We start from the raw sequence: 18,461 nt of genomic DNA, 5'->3' as shown, positions 1-18,461 counted from the left end.
CCTTACTCTCGTCCGCTGGCGCCAGTGCCTCATCCTGATTGGGCAGCGTCTATTTCTCTTGCTCCGCCTTTTTTTCTTCCCCAGCAAGTGATCGGCCAGCGCCGGAGGGGTGGGGCGGCACGGTAGGAGCGAAAGTGAGTGGAGGAGCGGGCGGGGCGGGGCGAGTGGGGGAGGGGCGGGGCGGGGCGAGTGGGGGAGGGGCGGGCGGGGGGCGGCGGTTGGGCAGCGTAGCTTCTAAGGCGGAGGAGGAGGAAGGAGGGCGAGCGAGGAGGATGGCGGAGTCTGGGCTCCTGACGGTAACCCGGGGCTGCTAAGGCGGGAGGGTGTCCGTGGGTCGGTTCTTCCTGCCTTCCTTCCTGCCCGTCGGGCGGTCGGGCTGACTGTCGGCAGGGGGAGGCCCCGAGCGCCCTGACAGGCGCGAGCCGGCGGGGCCGGGGCGAGGCCCCAGGGGCCGGGGCCCTGGGAGGCGCCGCCGCCGCCGCGGCTTTCTTGGGTGCTGTCGCCGGGAGGCCTGGGTCTTTGGAGCCGGCTCTCCGCGCGGGGACCGCATCCTGGCGCCAAGAGCAAGCCGACCGGCTCTGACAGCGACTGGGGCCAGGCCTGCGGTGGCGGCGGGCGGCCGGCGCGAAGGCGAGGGCCGGGGGCGTCTGGCGGACCGTCCTGTTCCGCTCGGCTCCCGGAGCCTCGGGGTCCAGGCTGCTGGGAGACCCGTGGGCGTCCAGGAGGGCGTGTAACTGGTTGGCGGGGTCCCTGGCGCTGCAGTAGTGGTACGGGGTGGGGTCTTTCCTTGTCCCCTCCCTAAAGCCCTCCACACTCTCCTCGTCTCCTCTCCCTTTGGTGAAGAGTGGTGAGTAGGTTTTGGGTGTGTTGCCTGGTGAAGTGTGTTGTAGGTATACACGACTGCCTAGTTGGACATGCCTGATGGCAACCTCTTTCGCGGTAGCCTTTAGGGATAGAGGAAAAGTACTCTACCCCCTGCCCCCCCCCCCTCCAGCTCAACACTGGAGGCTTCAGGACAAAACGATTTTCCCCCAGCCCCCAGTACCCATTGTTTTGTACCATCCTCCTCCCCCGCCCGGTGCCTAGGTAGAAGAATAATGACTCCAAACCATTAATTGCTCCCCCCTCCCCTTCAGCAGCGGATTTGTGTTATTGTGTTAGTGTGGATTTACAAACAGGTGGAATGAATACTGATTCGGGGAGTGGGAAGATGGATTTGTGTATGTGTTTTTAAGCTTACAGCCCTTACAGTTGCTGATTTGATTTTCTCTTCTATCTGTTGCTTTGTATCATAATGGGGGTGATGAAAATAAAAGAGGAAGCAATGTTTTGCAACCTACTCAAAGAAGTGTTTTCTAAGTCTCTGGGGATGCTGAAGCAAAAGTGGGTTGCAGAGGTATTTGCCTCTGTCGTACCTACCAGCAGTCTATAAGCTTACACTTGTACAATTTTGTACATTTCTTAAATGTGAGCAGCTTCTAGTAGCTACTCAGAGGGATTATTGTATCTAAAACTTATTTTTTGTTATGTTTTGCAGAATCCTAGGGTACACTTGTGTAACAAAGTGTTTTGCATCTAAATGTAACATCAACACTGAAAAATTGCCTTGGTTTTACAGACTTAAGTTTATTAGTGTACTAATCTCCAGACTTCACCCTTCTATGCCATAACCCTTATAATTGTTACTTTGTATTTGAAGAGACTTAGCTATTGTGTACAATTTGTAACATTCAATAAGTTTACATTTATGGTTTGAATTTACTGTGTCGAGGTTTTTCCATGTGACAGTGACAAGAATTTTGAGGAATATAAAGTATGTAAATGACCATTCCCGACAAACGGAACGTAGACTTTTATGACAAGCCTTTTAACATAAGGTACACCGTAATGCTTTTATTTAATTATGAGTACACATTTGGAAAATAGACCACAGACAAATAAATACTTTGTTTAAGGTTTGTAACTTTCTAATGGCTTAAATGTAATATAAAGCTAACAGGTAAAACAATAATATTCTTTTTTCCATTGTTAGTGAGAAATAATTGACATACATCACTGCATAGGTTTAAGGCATATAGTATGCTGGTTTGATTTATATATATTGTGAAATGATTGCCACGATAGGTTTAGGTAACATCCATCTTCTCATATAGGTACAATAAAAAGAAATGAAAGAAAAAAAACAAGCAAAATATTTTTTCCTTGTAATGAGAACTCTTCATCACAAGTTAAGAGGGGTTTACCTCTTTATTGTACAGCAGAGTTGGCTGTATTCACCATGGTGTACCTTACATCCCTAGTACTTATTCATTGTACTGGAGGTTTCTACCTTTTGACCGCCTTTCTCCAATTCCCCCTCCCTCTGTCCTCCACTTCTGGTAATCACAAGTCTGATTTTTTTTTTTTTTTAAGGTTTCACAGCTAAGTGAGATCTTACAGTAGTTATCTTTCTCTGTCCAGACTTAATTCACTTAGCATAATGCCTTCAAGGTCAATCCATTTTGTCTCAAGTGGTAGGAATTCCTCATAAACCTATATTCTTGAAATGCAAGCTTTGAGGTATGGACCTCACCTATCTCTAAGGTTGCTGCTTTTTCCCAAGGTGTTTGTTCAGTTTTTGAAGAAACAACTACATTTATGTCAGGTTGGCATTTGTTCTCTGGTGTCATTGTTAATACAGTTTTCAAGTGTTTAAAAATTTCTCTTATTTCTTACAACTTGTTATGGTTTAAGAGTGATATTAAGAACTGCATTAACAGCTTGCAGCTGGGTAATTTCTTTAGTTTGTAAGCTACCATATTCAAAAAGGTTATCGGAGCTGTGTTTTGATAATTGTAACGAGTAAGAGTCTTACAACAGCTTGTGAACTACAGTCAGAAAGTTGAAATATTTCACTTTTCAAAAAAACCTAGCAAAACTAGAAATTCTTTTGTTAGACTTGCTGGAATTATGCTTTTTAAATAGTACTATTTTGTCTATATCTTGGGTCAAGGCTTGTTCCATATTCAAGAGACAGAAAGTGGAATTCTTTGTGGAATACTCCCAAAGATGGTTTCTGAATAGTTGCCGGTAAGTTTTTGCCTTGGCTTACCCTTGTGTATGGTAGGGGAAGGGTGAATAAAATTGGAATTCTTCATTATCCAGGTAGTTAATTGCTGTCATATTTGTTTTGAAGATATGCTGGATTATCAATATCTGTCATGTAATTTAATATTTCTGTAGAACTTATGTTCTTTAAATAATTTAAATAAATTTTAGATTTGTTCTAATAAGAAATTTAAATATAAAAATAATCTGTTGTGTTTTTTACTAAAAAATATACTCTAACCTGTATGTGAAGGGTAAAGATTACATGAAAGAGTATATCTTTAGAATTCAGTTTACTATATCATTCATGTGTCATTCATGTATGAGAAAACATGAAATAGTGCTTATAACATAACAACAATGGAAAAACCAAGACCTCCCCTCCCCCCCCAAAACCCAAAAAGCAGTAAAAAACTACAGACAAACAAGTTGACCCACAAGTCCTTCATTGAGGTCCAAGTTTTATAGCTTGGCCTTGGTGGGGAGTGTTCTTGAACTAGTTTATAAAATATCAATTAGGAGAGGAAATCTAGATATAGAATAAAGACCGACGATTTCTAATAAGACTAGTAGGGAATTGGCAAATATTTTGTTACAGATGAATTAGATAGAAATTGGCTGTAATTTAGCAGTAGAGTGATACATTAAGTATTTTTTTGTGGTACTTGAAAAGTGAGTAGTGCAAATATGAAATTGGTTATTTTTATTATTGTTAGACTTAATGATTTATGCATTATATTATGCATTAGGTATGTTATAATTTAAGGCTAAATCTTTCACATATAGATGCAATTTGTTATTCTGTTATCTGTCTTCTGAATTTTGTTTTGTCTACTTGTGACACTGCATCAAAGTTATGCCCTGTAGATCTTTCTGGAAATGTTTTCTCTGTTAATATAGTGGTTAAATTTTTGTATTTTCCTATCTGTCTGTTTACACTGACTTTTAAAGCCTGAAAAATGAGTAAGTTCCCAGGTGACTTGTGGTGTGCTTGAATTTGATACATTATAAAGTTTTATGTAATATAATTGTTAATCAGTGTAGTTTGAAAAGAACATGCATAAGCCCGAGAAACATTTACATTCTAAAATGTAGTTGCATTATTTTAAAGTAAACTAATGTTTATTATGTCTTTGTTAGATATTTTCCCCTGGTTTGCAACTTTTTCACAAATCAAAGCTCTAACACATGAAACTAATATTCTAATTACAAAGGACTCTTCAGCTTTTGAGATGTTAGTAACATATGTGGTTTTTTGAGAAGACATGAAGTTCCCATTATCAAGATTTAAAAGAACTAATTAGCTTTCACACTATATGTCTCATTGCAACTTTTCTAAAGATCAGCACTGGTTGCAAAAAGTAGTGCATGCTATAAAAGGCAAAGGTTCTTTTCTCAGAAAGAATGAACATATTGCTTGAAGCTAAAACATTACAGGAGACCTTTAAAGGGTATAATTGGTCCCTGTGTGAAATGAACCTGAAGGGTTTTTACGAAGTATTTGGCATGTCTATCTTCTAATGTTTATAGCACTGTGAACACTCAAAATTTAAGAATTTCAGGTGAGTAGTAATTTGGCTTCCATGTATGTCTTAATATTTTAGGTAATACAGTCGGCTTTCATGAAAGTTCATATTTTTAGAGACTTATTTTTTGTGTGCTTAATTTAATTTGGGCCTTGAACTGTAGACCTGCATTAATGTTAGGGAGCTGCTCCAAATTATTACTTAAAACTTAATAAAATTTTTATTTCATTAATAGTTTAATTAAATACAAGGAGAACATATCAGAATGATGTGAAATAATTTGCAGACTTAGAATGTGGATGACAATATGTTTCAAAATTGAAATTAAGTCTTTTTCTCAGCATTTATGCATTTGTGTTGAGTAACATTTATGATTTTTTTTAGAACTCATTGTAGGTTTTTATTATACAAGCATTTACAATTTGCTGTTCTGAGAATTAGAAACAACCACTTTCCAAATTTACTTAGAAATGTCACCTTTCCCAGTAGGTAGGTCAGACTGTATGATCACTAGTTACATCCGGGTAGAAGTCATTTTTATGGTCTTAAATAATTTAGAAATTTTTTGAACTTGTATATTAAGTAATGTTTCATATGGAATGATTTGATACTTTTACAAGGGCACAATGAAGTCTTCTTTACTATCCTAAACTTCATTCCCCTCAAAGTACAATTAGTGCCCCAGTTTCCCATTTTAAAACACTCATACTGCTTTTCTTTTGGTTTTGATACTTTTAGTTATTTTCATTATAGAAATTTGAGAAGTTTCTTTTTAAATTTTTTGCATTTTAGCAATTACCTTATAAATGTTATAATACCTCATGTATTTTAAAGTCATTTATTAGGAAACTAAAACTTTCTGGTATCAACTCCTTGGATAGAACCCAGTGCAGTGTTTACCTGGCTAACCTAATTGTCATTCAACCTTCAATGTTTCCTCCCTGGGGAGGCCTTCTTTGATCTCTAGGTAGATTCTTCTGTTAAGGGTCCCTTAGCACCTGTACTTTCTTTTTTATTCCACTCATCATTTTTGTAATGATGTGTTTAACATCTGTCTTTCTGCTAGACTATAAATTTCATGAACATTGAGTATTTCTCCAGTACCCTAGACCTTGTAGGCTCCTAATGGAAAATTAGTTTAAAATGATAGTCTTGAGCCCCCAAAACAAACACACCACTGAAAAAGACAAGAGATGTCATTGCTCTTAAACACATTTCATGTTCTTAGGACCCCTTTAGGACATAATTCAGGACTTTTTTTACTTTCATAATGTACAATTTTAAAAAGCTTGGTAAACAAATGTAAAAAGGCCCGTGATATTCCTAAAGGCCATAAGAGAGTTGAAAATTAGAAGAAAACCATTAAAAAGCAGATACAAGACTCTAAAAATATATCAGTTTAAGGCAACTTAATGTTTTGATAAACATTTAGAATCTTTTAAGACACCATTTATATGCAGAATAGTGTAGCAGGAATGATGTAAGGTTATGAAGAAGAGATTATTTGCTGTTAGTATACTTTGTTAAAGATGGCACAGGATTATGTGTTGTGATTCTGAAAGGTTTCCATCTAAAATGATATAATTAAAAAATTTTAATGCATTGAACTTTTATTATTGGAAAGATGTGCTCAAATGAGATGAAATATAGTAGACACCATAAGTATTTGAGTAAAATTAAGTAGAAACAAATAATTATCTCAGTACAGAATCAGTGCAGTGTAATATTACAACCTTATAATTTGCAGAAGTAGGTTTTATACCTAATGTGTTCTTTGTTTACTTAGCTGTGAAATATGTAAAATTGAGTAACAACATGTTTTTCTTCATCAGTTTTGAATGAAAACATACATGTTGCAATGATATGACAAAATGACACATTTCTGCAACTTCTGTTCTATTCAAGAGAATAAGCTTAATCTCTTGTCATTTCCTGGTAACCTGGACTGGAAAAATTAGATTGGAGGTCATAATTAGTTTTTTGCTAGAAGTATGTGCAGCCTAACAGATTGGGTGACCTGAAATAGATTATATTCAATTCAGTTTTGTTTTATGTATCTTCTGGGGTAAAATGTTGCTTTAGTTCTGGGTCAGATAAATTTCATTTTATCTTAATATTGTAATCTGTTGCTTTCTGTGACTATGTAAGAATAGAAGAGCTAATTATTTCTTATTTTGTTGCTAAAACAAATATTGGTTTATCTACAATGTGTTAATTACAGTTTTGAACTCATAGAAATAGGATGCTTACATACTAGGCAGTTTAAAATAGTAAGGTTTTATGATTTAATCCTGAAGACGTTTATTTCTGTACTTTGGAAGTAGGGTTTGAAATTCTTAATACTAGAAATATGGCCCAGTTTCAAAACACCCACTGAGCAACTGTGGGAAAGCATGCTATACGGCTTGTAGTGCTGCAGTATTTTTTAATCCCCCTCCCCCGCCCCCACTGTTATATAACACCTTATAGTAGTACACACTGAATGTGAGTATTTGGGGCAAGAACAAAGTTTACTGAAGCCCCAAAATATGTGAGACTGTGTCAGGCTTTGTGTTGGGCTCTAAGGATCTAAAGATGATTAAATGCAATGATGGCCAATGAGGGCCATCAATCAAGGGGTAGTGTTTCAGGTCACAAATAAGGCAGAAAAGCAAGAATAGTTTTGGAGTTTGAGGAAAATGACTTTAGAAATGGAATTACTGTCTTCAATATTAAAAAAATTAAATGCTATTAAAATTTTAAAAATAACTCTGACATAAACATATCCATGATGATTGTGTACATGACTTAAAAATGTCAGTAGAAATAATTTTAAACACCTCCCCCAGAATGTTGTGCAATATTATGCCAGTCTGAGACTGAGCTCCTAAAACTGTTTAGAGACTAATTATAAGAATGAAATTTGCTAGTTTATATACACTGTTCAGAAAAGTATGTTTGTAAAGGCATATGATAAAACATACTTCTGCCATGTTTGTTAAATAAAAAAGGGCCTGATAATCTGCACTAATTGTAATATCTGCAAATGGATATTAGAGTTAAATGTTTCAGTTTAAGAATTTTTATGATGTGAAAAAGGAAGAACTTAATAAATTTGCTTTAAAAGTCAGCTATATAATTCTTGTAGATTTAGCTCTGAGAGTAATGCCTTAATACATGACTAATTATTCACATACAAAAATATAAAAAACTTAGGGCCTTTTCTCAACTGAATCTCAGTTATACCTGACATTTGTGTGTGTGTGTGTGTGTGTGTATGGTTGTCGATATAATAAGGGTCCTGTGGCAAGATCATAAAGATTTTTGTTTTATTAAAGAAAGTTGAAATTAAATTAATATAACTGAAGTTTTGCTATATTTTATTATGCTCAAATTCCCTGAAAATTGATAATCCACAAATGGTAGAATCATGTGCTAAAAATAAAAACTTGTTAATTAACCCATCTCTTTCCTGACTCTACCATTATCCAGTTTTTATATGTAACAATTTGATAATATTTGAGTTGCTTCTAAGAGTAATTAGAATTAAGTATTGCCAAATAATTTTTTTTCTTTCTGACATGGTTTAAGTAATGTATCACTTGCTGCCAGCAAATTACTACATAATTTACATTTTTGTGATGTAATAATTTTTATATATCAGTGCTTTTGTAAACTATGCGGGAATCATAATTTGGGATTATAGTCATAGGATAGATAGTGCATACCAATTGGAAACTGGTTGGGTTTAATATGTTAAATTATAGAAATAATAAAATGTCCTTTTACGTATATTCAAAAATATAAGCAGGGGCTGCCTTTATTTTGAGTAGCTTCTGATGGGAGAAATTCCTTTACTTTAAGTTAAATTGGGCCTGGCTGCTGAATGTATTTCTTTTAATCTTATATGAGAAAGATTTTTTTCTTTGGGATATTTTAAAAATTAATAAAGAGATGTATTTTTAAAATCCCAAATGTATTATGTAAACCTTATTTTACCAACTGTCAGGATAAGTAGACTATGTTGTTTTCATCTAAATAGTTTCAAAGTGTGAAAAAGATTATTTTATAGTAATGGCAACTTTCTAAATACTAATTCTTAAATGTAAAATACCTACCTTGACACCACATAGTCCTCTAATCTTGTTACATATAGTACATTTATTTTTGTTTATGTATTTCTGACAGTTTCTGATAAGTAATTTGTAGTGCAAGTAATGGAAAGGATAAGACCTACCGAAGGAATGTGTAGGTTTATACAAACAAAAATGAAGCAGTTAAATGTAATTAATTTTTAGCTTAAAAGTACTGAAAATCATTTTTTTTTAAGTTGAAAATACTTTATGGAACACTATATAGTCATTTTAGTGTGAATAATCTAAGATAGCAGTTACATTTTATCTTTTTTGCTTTGCACTGATAACTAAGTAACCAACTTACTGATTTATTGCCAATTTGCCCCTGGTACATGAAGAATAAATTATATTTTGGGAATACTTAGGTTGTGCATGACATATTTTGAATTCCTTGGCAAGAAAGGCAGTTTGATCAGTATTCAGAGGTAAATCTTTTTGGGGGGAGTGTTTGTGTGGCATGAGTTTTTCAGATATTGTTTGGTCAAGGATATTTGATGTTTACTATTATATCTTAAGTCATATTGAGACATTTAAATCCCCTCTACCTCCCCTGCCGTTTATTTTGATGCTTTTCTGGAGAATCTTGCAATTTATGTACAAGGTGAATTGAAGTATTGTACAAGAGAGCTGTAATCCCATTTATGGTTTATATTGTGCGTTGGGTAAACAAGTGTTTTCAGTTCTTTGCGCAAAACTTTTGTTTGCCCAAAATCAAAATTATATAAGTCTTATGCTTTCTCATAAGAAGGAACACAGATTTCCTGAAAAACTCTCATGTATTTGCTATTGTATAAAAAATTACTGTGCTTTGTTGTGTATAATGCACACCCATGTTTCTGGCAGAAAAACTTGTATGAAGGCCTGGGGACATAGAAGGACCTGCTGTGGGATTTGAAAGTAGTTCTGTGGCTGGAGCGCCAAATGGGAAATGCCAGAGTTGTGGCAGGAGAAGCAAGCAGGGGCCAGATCTTGAAAGGCTTGGTAATTACTGCTAAGAATTTGGGTTTTATACTGAAAGCTATGTTTGTGGGGGCCACCCACTCTTCCCCCAAGTGTTTCAAATTGGACAGTAACCCGATTAGATGTGAGTATTTGAATGATCACTTTAATTACAGTGTAGTGATTAGGTTAGGAACAGGATTGGGGAGTGGGTGTGGTAGTAAGACCAGTTACAAAGCTATTAGAGGAAATTTGGTGTACCCTGGAGCAGGGTAGTGGCAGTGAGAATGAAGAGAAGTTTGGAGGGTTGGGAGAAAGTTGGGGAGGAGAATGGGTAGGATTTGGTGATTGTTAGGATGTCAGAGTTGAAGAAGAGATAGGAGTCATGATGACTGCAGGATTCCTGACCCTCCCCCCCTTTTTAGTTGACTTCTCCTTAGCTGTTATCTTTTATTTTATTTTTAGAGATGGGGGAAGGGTAGGAGAAAGAGAGGGGAAGAAACAGCAATAGGCTGCCTCTTGCATGCGCCCCCATGGGGACAGAAACCACCCCATGTGCCCTAACCCGGAATTAAACTGGAGGATGCCTAATCAACTGAGCCACACTGGTCAGGGCTCTTTAGCTGTTATTATTTTTTTAGAGAAGCCCTTACTGATTCTTCCAACCTGTACGAGTGGTTTAAGTGCCCTCTCTTGGTGCAGCAGCAGTTCTTACCACACTCTTCTTTGCCTTTTCCACTTGTTTGTAAGCTTACAGGCAAGACCTGTGTTTTATTATTGTACACTAAGTACCTTGAACAGTGCATGATACTTAGTATATATTAAATAAAGTGTTGAATGAAAATACAGTTTTTATACTTACAAAAATTTAAATATTTATAATTGTAGGAAAAAACTGGTTTTCTAAACTGTCAATATCCAAAAACTTGGTTTTTAACTTTAGTGAGTTAGATCACTCCATGCACTTTTGAGTGTCTCTTGTAAAAACAATGTACATTGTAATTCAAATCTGAAGTGCTGGGTATATTTAATTCTTCATTGGCTATCATGGGATCATTTAAATGGGTTTTGATATTATGTTGACCTCTCGTATCATACATTCAGCTTTTATTTATAAATACATTTTTAATTACTTTGATCCTTTCTCAGTTTAAAAGTAAACATAACCAAACCAGTACTTCTAGGATTTTTTCTGTTTCAAAATGAAAATAGCTTTTTTTGTCCTTGTTTATGAAAGGAGGGAATGCTTATTATATACATTTTAAAAATAATACAGAGATAAAAGTGAAAAACATCCTAATACATTGCAGTCATTTGATGTTTTCCTAGACTTTTAATATTTTATATGTATTTATGAATTCCATAATTAAGTTAAAAGAAAAGCCATCAACAGAGGGAATATTTATGACATACATTAATATGCTCATTAATAAATAGAAGGTATTAGTATTTTTCATATGAAGAATACTGATAACTAGTATTTAACCTAATAAATTGGGAGCCTTGTATATTGTATTCTTCACAAAATGAATTATTATATTAAAAGCATTAATAATTTCCACTGTAAAAATAGAATATAATTATGTTTGAAATACATCTTATGCTAAACCTATTTGACCATGGAACTGAATGTTATAGAAATAGATTTTGGGAAGTTCTGAGAATGTATTACTGAACATTTTCAGATTAACATGTTATTAGGTATTCCAAAACATGTGTTTGCATGACAGTTATGATTACCTGTGGCCATGGATAAATGGAATGTAGATAAACTCAGAAGGTAATTTTTTTAAAGATTTTATTATTTTTAGAAGGGAAGGGAGGGAGTAGACAGAAGGGAAGGGAGGGAGAAAGAGAGGCAGAGAGACATCAATGTGTGGTTGCCTCATGTGTGCCCCTCACTGGGGACCTGGCCCGCAACCCATACATGTGCCCCGGCTGGAAATCGAACCAGCGACCCTTTGGGTTGCAGGCTGGCACTGAATCCACTGAGCCACACCAGCCAGGGCTCAGAAAGTAACTTTTGAACACCCAAAATTGGTCTTTGAAACTACTTTCTGTTAAGACTTACAATTGGAGTTTTGGAGTTCCTAGAGAATATGTAGCTCCTAAACTCATTTTTTTTCAGATAAAAAAACTGAGGCTTAAAATGTAGTATTTGCCTAAGGTCTCATTGCAGTTTATCAAGGGATTTGGAACCCAGATTCACAGCTCCAGGTCTTTTGGTCTTTTTCACTCCATTTTTTCAATATACTACTTTTAATCACATTCCTTTTGAGATAGAAATAGCTAGAAGATACCTCCATTTAACATGAGAGTTTAGAGTTAGATTTAAGGTAGGTCAAATTTGATATAGATAAAACACCCCAAGTAAGTGCCTGGACATCCAGTCTCCCCTCACTTATCTGAATTATTCTCTTCTAGACAAGAGAAAAGTAGTTTTAAAAGATGCACGTACTCTTAACAATATTACTACTAAAGAATAATCAGTGATAGTTTTTTTAAGAATCAGTGCATGGACTAAGGATGATCGAGTCAGTTCTTTCCTGAATTGAGCCACATTACATCATCACTTCCATAATAGTCAGTTATAGAAACATTTATGTCTACATTCTACTCTTAATGGAAAAGAGGACCTCAATGACTACAGAGTTAAACTCTGTGGTATTGAATTTAAACTGTCTATAAATTATATTCTTTTTATCATACTTTTCAGAAAGATACCGCTCAGTAAAAATAATTGAACTCAAGGTTATATAAATTACACATTTAGACATATAATAATATAGTACTGGAAGAAATGCCTCTATTAAATGCCAGGATAATCAGTAAACTACTAGTGTGCTCTACAGGATTAGGTCTTAAATGAGGTGGGGAAAACACTTTATAAAGATGGATACTCAGATTCTGTAGAGTATCTTGTTGGCTCTTTTTAGTCAACATTTCCTCAGGCTATAGAAAGCAGTCCTCCCTTTTCAAATCTTGTTCTGTGAACAGTTTTCTTTGGTTCATGAATCTAATCCTGATTATTTACATCTACTGAATATATTCTGAAATAGTATATTGTAGTAGTTAAGACATGGGTTTGGAGTCAGAACTATGTCAGGCTTGTGACTACCAATTGTGGTCTGTGTGATCTTTGTCAAGTCATTTGATTGCTCTTGCACCTCAGTTTATCTTTAAAGATTTTATTTATTTTTAGAGAGAGGGGAAGGGAGGGAGAGAGAGAGGGAAACACCAATGTGTGGTTGCCTCTCTGCCCCCTATTGGGGACCTGGCCCACAACCCAGGCATGTGCCCTGACTGGAAATCCAACCAGCAACCCTTTAGTTTGCAGGCTGGCACTCAGTCCACTGAACCACACAGCCAGGCCAGTTTCATTATCTTTAAATGAGGATTAATCTTCCTCATAATTATTGCAAGGATTTAATGAGATAACAGCTGAAAGCACTTAGCACAGTGCCTGGCATGTAGTAAGTACCCTAAATATTATGTTGTTGTTAGTGGTGCTATTGTCAGATTCACACCATTCTATTGGGCAAATAATTTAACTCATAAGTCTTGGTTAACCCACGTGTTAATGGAAGTAGCACTACTTGTGGTGACTTGTGTACAGGCTTAATTTGGAAAACAAATGTAATCATGTGATAGTAGTTTATAAACTCTCAACCTGAATTGAGGTGACAAGTCTTACACCATCAGGACTAGGCAGGTGAAAGAAAGAGTGGTGGCTTGCCTTTGGAAAGGATTTAGCCGAGGGCTTGACGACACATCTGTCCTTCAGTACTGTCACACCAAGGCACACGCAAACACGTAAGTTCCTTACTGGCTCAGTCAGGCCCAGGATGCGTATCTGTTTCATCAGTGTCCGCCATGCAGTGTTGATAAGATCCAGGGTGGAGCATCTGGGGCAGAGTTCAAACTCTTTCCAGAGAGCGGGGTAAGCACTAAAATAGAGTTTGGGATATTTTCTTTTATTTCTTCAGTGGTCTTACACAGATGTGTAACTCTCACATACATTTATGTTTTTCTTCAAACAAACAGGTAAAAATACCCCAGTTAACCATATTATGGAGAAGCCATATTTTCAGAGAGGCTCCTCTGGATCGTATGCCCACCAGGGGACTATGATGGGCGATTTTTCTGTATCCTCATCAGCACTGTTATTTTTTAAAATTTTTATTAATTCGATAGATATAACATTATTTCTCATTGTATTGTTAAATCAATGTTATTTTAATGACTAGTGAAGGTACCTTTCTAGATCTTTCAAACAGCCAGGGAGGGACCCAGAGTTCATTTGAGCATTTACTTCAAAATGGAAACATAGCTTTCGACTCTGTGATTCAATTTACCAAGCATTGGTTTAGCATACTACCTTACCTTGATTTTTACCCTTAACTATAGCTTAGAAATCACTATTCTAAATTTGATGTTTCTCGGTCCTTTAAGTGTGACTAATCTTTATATGTAAATATCTACATACAATGTATATTTTCATGTTTTACAACTTTATACAAATAGAACCATTCTTTTTAACAAATTTTTTAATGGATTGGGGTGTTACTGATTTATAAAATTATATAGGTTTCAGGTGTACAATTCTAAAATACATCATCTGTATAATGTATTGTGTGTTCATACCAAGTCAAGTCTCCTTCCATCACTATTTATCCCCCTGTACCCTCTACTGCCTCCCCTGACTCCCGTTTCCCTCTGGTAATCACCATACTGTTTGTCTGTGTCTATGAGTTTTTTCCTCTTTATCCCCTCACCTTTTCACCCAGCCCCCAGCCCCTTTCCCCTCTGACAGCTTGTTAGTCTGTTCTCTGTATCTATGAATCTGTTTTTAGTTTGTTCATTAGATTCTACATGTAAGTGAAATCATATGGTACTTTTCTCTCTCTGACTGGCTTTTTTCACTTAGCATAATACTTTCCAGGTCCATCCGAGCTGTCACAAAAAGTAAGATTTCCTTCTTTTTTTATGGCCAAGTAGTACTCCATTGTGTAAATATACCACAGCTTTTTATCCCCTCAGCTACTCATGGGCACTTGGGCTGCTTCCAGATACTGGCTATTATAAATAATGCTGCAGTGAGCATAGAGATGCATATGTTCTTTTGAATCAAGTGTTTCTGGTTTCTTCGAATATAGTCCCAGGAGTGGAATCACTGGGTCATTTTTTTGAGGAAACTACATACTGCTTTCCACAGTGGCTGCACCAGTCTGCATTCTCACAGCAGTGTATGAGGGTTCCCTTTTCTTTGCATGCTCACCAACATTTGCTTGTTGATGTAGTCATTCTGACAGGTGTGAGCTAATATGTCCTTGTGGTTTTAATTTGCATTTTTCTGATGATTAGTTACGTTGAGCATTTTTTTCATATGTCTATTGGCTATCTGTATGTTCTCTTTGGAGAAGTCTATTCAGGTCCTTTACCCGTTTTTTAATTAGATTGTTTGCTTTTTTGGTGTTGAGTTTTATAGGTTCTTTGTAAATTTGGGATATTAACCCCTTATCAGATGTATCATTGGCAAATGTGTTCACCCATAGAACCATTCCTTGTGTATTATTTGCAACTTACATGATTATTTTTGTTGTTGTTCACCATTGTTTCTGAGATTTGTCCAAGTTGCTTCCTGTAGGCTTAGTGATTTTTACCATGGTGTAGAGTGACTTTGCCACAGAGACTCCTTGTGCAAGCTCATAGAAGTTTTCCTACTGTAAATACCTGCAAGTAGAATTGATGGGTCTAATAGGCGGATATGGCATTTTCATATCATCAGGTTTTTGCCAAATTGCTCTCCAAAGTAGTTTTAACAGTTGATAATTTTACCTGTAGAGTGAGTTTTTTTTGGCTCCATATTTTCCAACAATAGTTGGTTTTATCAGACTTTTACTTGCTAACCTGATTGCAGTGATATCGCTAAATGTTTCTCAAATTAGTAGTGATACTGGGTAGTTTTGAAACAATATTGGGTTGGCCAAAATGTTTGTTTGTTTGTTTTCTGTAAGGTGGCTCTAGTAGCACTTAGTTGTCTTTAACTTCTTTCGAAACAACTTTGTTAGATTGTATTGTGACAGCTGTCAGGTCAGCGTGCACTTAAAAAAATCTTATCAAAATTGGTGAATTTTTGTGTAGTCATTTTAATATGGAAAATGGAAGAAAGTATGCAACATTTTTGGCATACATATCATGCTTTATTATTTCAAAACAGGTAAAAATGCAATTGAAACACAAAAAATGATTTGCGGAGTGCATGGAGAAGGTGCTGTGACTGATCAAATGTGTCATAAGTGGTTTGCAAAGTTAAGTGCTGGAGATTTTTTGCTGGACGATGATCCACGGTTGGCTAGGTAGACCAGTTGAAGTTGATAGTGATCAAATTGAGACATTAACTGAGAACAATCAACATTATACCATGTGGGAGATAGCTGACATACGCAAAATATCCAAATCAATAAAGTTACTGGTGAAAGTGAATAACATTTTACAGAAACATCCATACAGACTTTCTGGCCAACCCCATATTTATTGACCATTAAAGTATTTTCTGTGATTAACCTGCCCAGTTTTTAGTGCTGTATTTGTATTACAGATACAAATAATATAAATTCACCATGCTTGTTTGTATTCTTAACTCTTCATGCCATGCCACCTACCCCTTATCTACCCAGCTGTCCATATAGACATCTTCTGTACTTACCCCTTACATTCTAGTATCACACACTCACTGGTCCATTACTACCTGTGGATGTTCTTTTCACTCCATTCAGTTTCTGCTTCTTCGTGCTGAGTCATCCCTCTGCAAGGACAGCCATGGCCACCTCATGTGGCCTCTGAACTTCTTGTGGATTGCCAACATATGTTATGTCCACTTTGTCCTCGATGGGTTCTGATTACCACATTCCTCCCCCCACCCCACCTCATCCACATACACACTGAGCTGCCCCTTTGTGGGATTGTCTTTCTCATCTCACCCAGGCTCTGAAATCCAAGACGGGGGTTAAGTTTTCTGTACTCTACCCTCTTTAGTCTGGGCTCTGACCTTCTGCTATGGGACACTTTGATTTTTCACCTACCATCATTGGGGGGGGTGCCCACCTTGCTCTACAATACTCAATTCCTTTAGTTTTGACTTGACCAGGATGGGGAATGGGTGTGTTTAATTTTCTTGACACTCAAAAATGTTATTACACTTTTACTAAATAAAAATATAGCTCTTACCAGAAAATATTGATTATATATGAAAGACAAGTATATTGCCGTTGTGAAAATTAACAAGAATTTGAGGTGTGTAAAGATTTACCCATGAATTAAAAATAATACTGATAATTAAAACACTGTGTTATAAAGTGGAAGACATTCATGAGAGCTCCTGGGGGTTATATAGCCTAATGAGAGCAATGTAGGAAAGACTTTCCGGAAGAAGTGAGTCCCAGAAGTCTTAAAGATGGGTTCTTCTGGAAAAGTGGTGCCTGGAAAAGGAAGAGGTGCGAGGGATATGTAGGGGAAGGCATACAGGCAGAGGAGCAAACAATAAGAAGAAAGACATGGAGGGAGGAAACAGTACCATATATTCAAGAAACTGAGAATACTGGTGAGGGTAGTATATAAATTGTATGACCAGGGAGACTAGGGAGTAGAGGTGGAGAGGAGGAAGGGATCATCCTCGCAGAGGGAGCAAGCTGAATAGATATGGTAATGCAGGAGCACTTTAAGCTGTCAATAGTATGCAACACTGGAATGGAGAGTGTATTGGTACAAATGGTAAAGCTGGAAAAGATAGATTGGAGCCTGATTATGGAGACACTGTACACATACATGTAAGTATGTGCACTTGTATGTGTTTTTAGTGTGGGAGTGATTTCAAACCAATGCTTTCTCAAAAGTGAGGATTTAATAATATATTATCGATTACTTAGTTGTCATATGTTAGTGTTTTGACTGTCTAAACTGTAACCTTGTATAAGGTAGGAACCAGATCTTCTATATAGAAATTTTTAGCACAATCCTGTGCACTTAGATGAGCAGTTTTCAACTGGTGTGCTGCAAGAATTTTTAAGACATGCAATACCTGATTATTTAGTCAGGTGCACTAACCTCTTTTCCCTTAGATTGTGTTACAGCCAACGATACAATAGCCTTCCAGTCTGAATGAATTAAAATTATACCTTTTTTGGGGGGGGGGTAGATCGGCAATAAATAGCTTTTCTAGTGTGCCACAGAGTTTCATTAATTAGTTTATATGGGCCGTGAGATGAAAAGGGTTGAAAATTGCCGACTTAGACTATCAAGTACTTTTTGTGGTTTGATAAAATTTTATTAACATCTTTTTAACCTCTTAAGCTAATCAGGTAAGATGTTATAGTTGTGTCTTTAAACTTCAAGCCCTAGTACCAAATAAAGATCAATTATAAAATTAATAATAGAGCCACAAAACAAATATATTTTAATTTTGAAATATTCAGGGAGGACTACTTCACAAAGATTTTACTCATCTTTTCAGCCTTAGTGGATCCCTTTTGTCAGTCCTTTACCAGTGAACGTTTCTACCTTTCAGAACGCTTAGGAACCCTAACTTTTTCAGTAGAAGATAGACATCATTGGAGCTTGCTTTTTCTTCAGGTTTCTGAAAGGTGGCCCCCAAATCTACCTGCATCAGAGTCATCTAGAGTGCCTGTTTAATTGCAGATTTTTCATGTCCTTTTTCCTGAACTTTTTCCTCATTTCGTTCTTTTACTAGATTGCTCTCTTCTATATATCATCATGTTTGAAATCCTTCCTGTTA

At 36.6% G+C, this 18,461-nt stretch overlaps 1 protein-coding gene across 5 annotated transcripts in view; it reads left to right on the top strand.

Annotated features, from left to right (window-relative positions):
* The window catches only part of SHOC2 (SHOC2 leucine rich repeat scaffold protein), a 72,479-nt gene that overhangs the window by 581 nt on the left and 53,437 nt on the right, over positions 1–18,461 (top strand). Inside the window, exons 1-2 of one of the 5 annotated variants that reach the window (XM_053922144.2) lie at positions 232–296; positions 2,993–3,069. The exons of 1 other annotated variant lie outside the window; for it this stretch is intronic. The gene's annotated coding sequence lies outside the window, so the exon portion shown is untranslated. Of the gene's footprint in view, positions 1–205; positions 297–441; positions 848–1,857; positions 1,878–2,992; positions 3,070–18,461 lie in introns of those variants that run through there. 3 more of the 5 variants (XM_024555628.4, XM_045191380.3, XM_053922143.1) reach the window with 3 other exon arrangements.

The sequence above is a fragment of the Desmodus rotundus genome, chromosome 4, assembly GCF_022682495.2.
Source record: "Desmodus rotundus isolate HL8 chromosome 4, HLdesRot8A.1, whole genome shotgun sequence".
NCBI lineage: Eukaryota > Metazoa > Chordata > Mammalia > Chiroptera > Phyllostomidae > Desmodus > Desmodus rotundus.
Note: the sequence above shows the minus strand (reverse complement) of the source record. Positions and strands in the feature narration are given on the sequence as shown.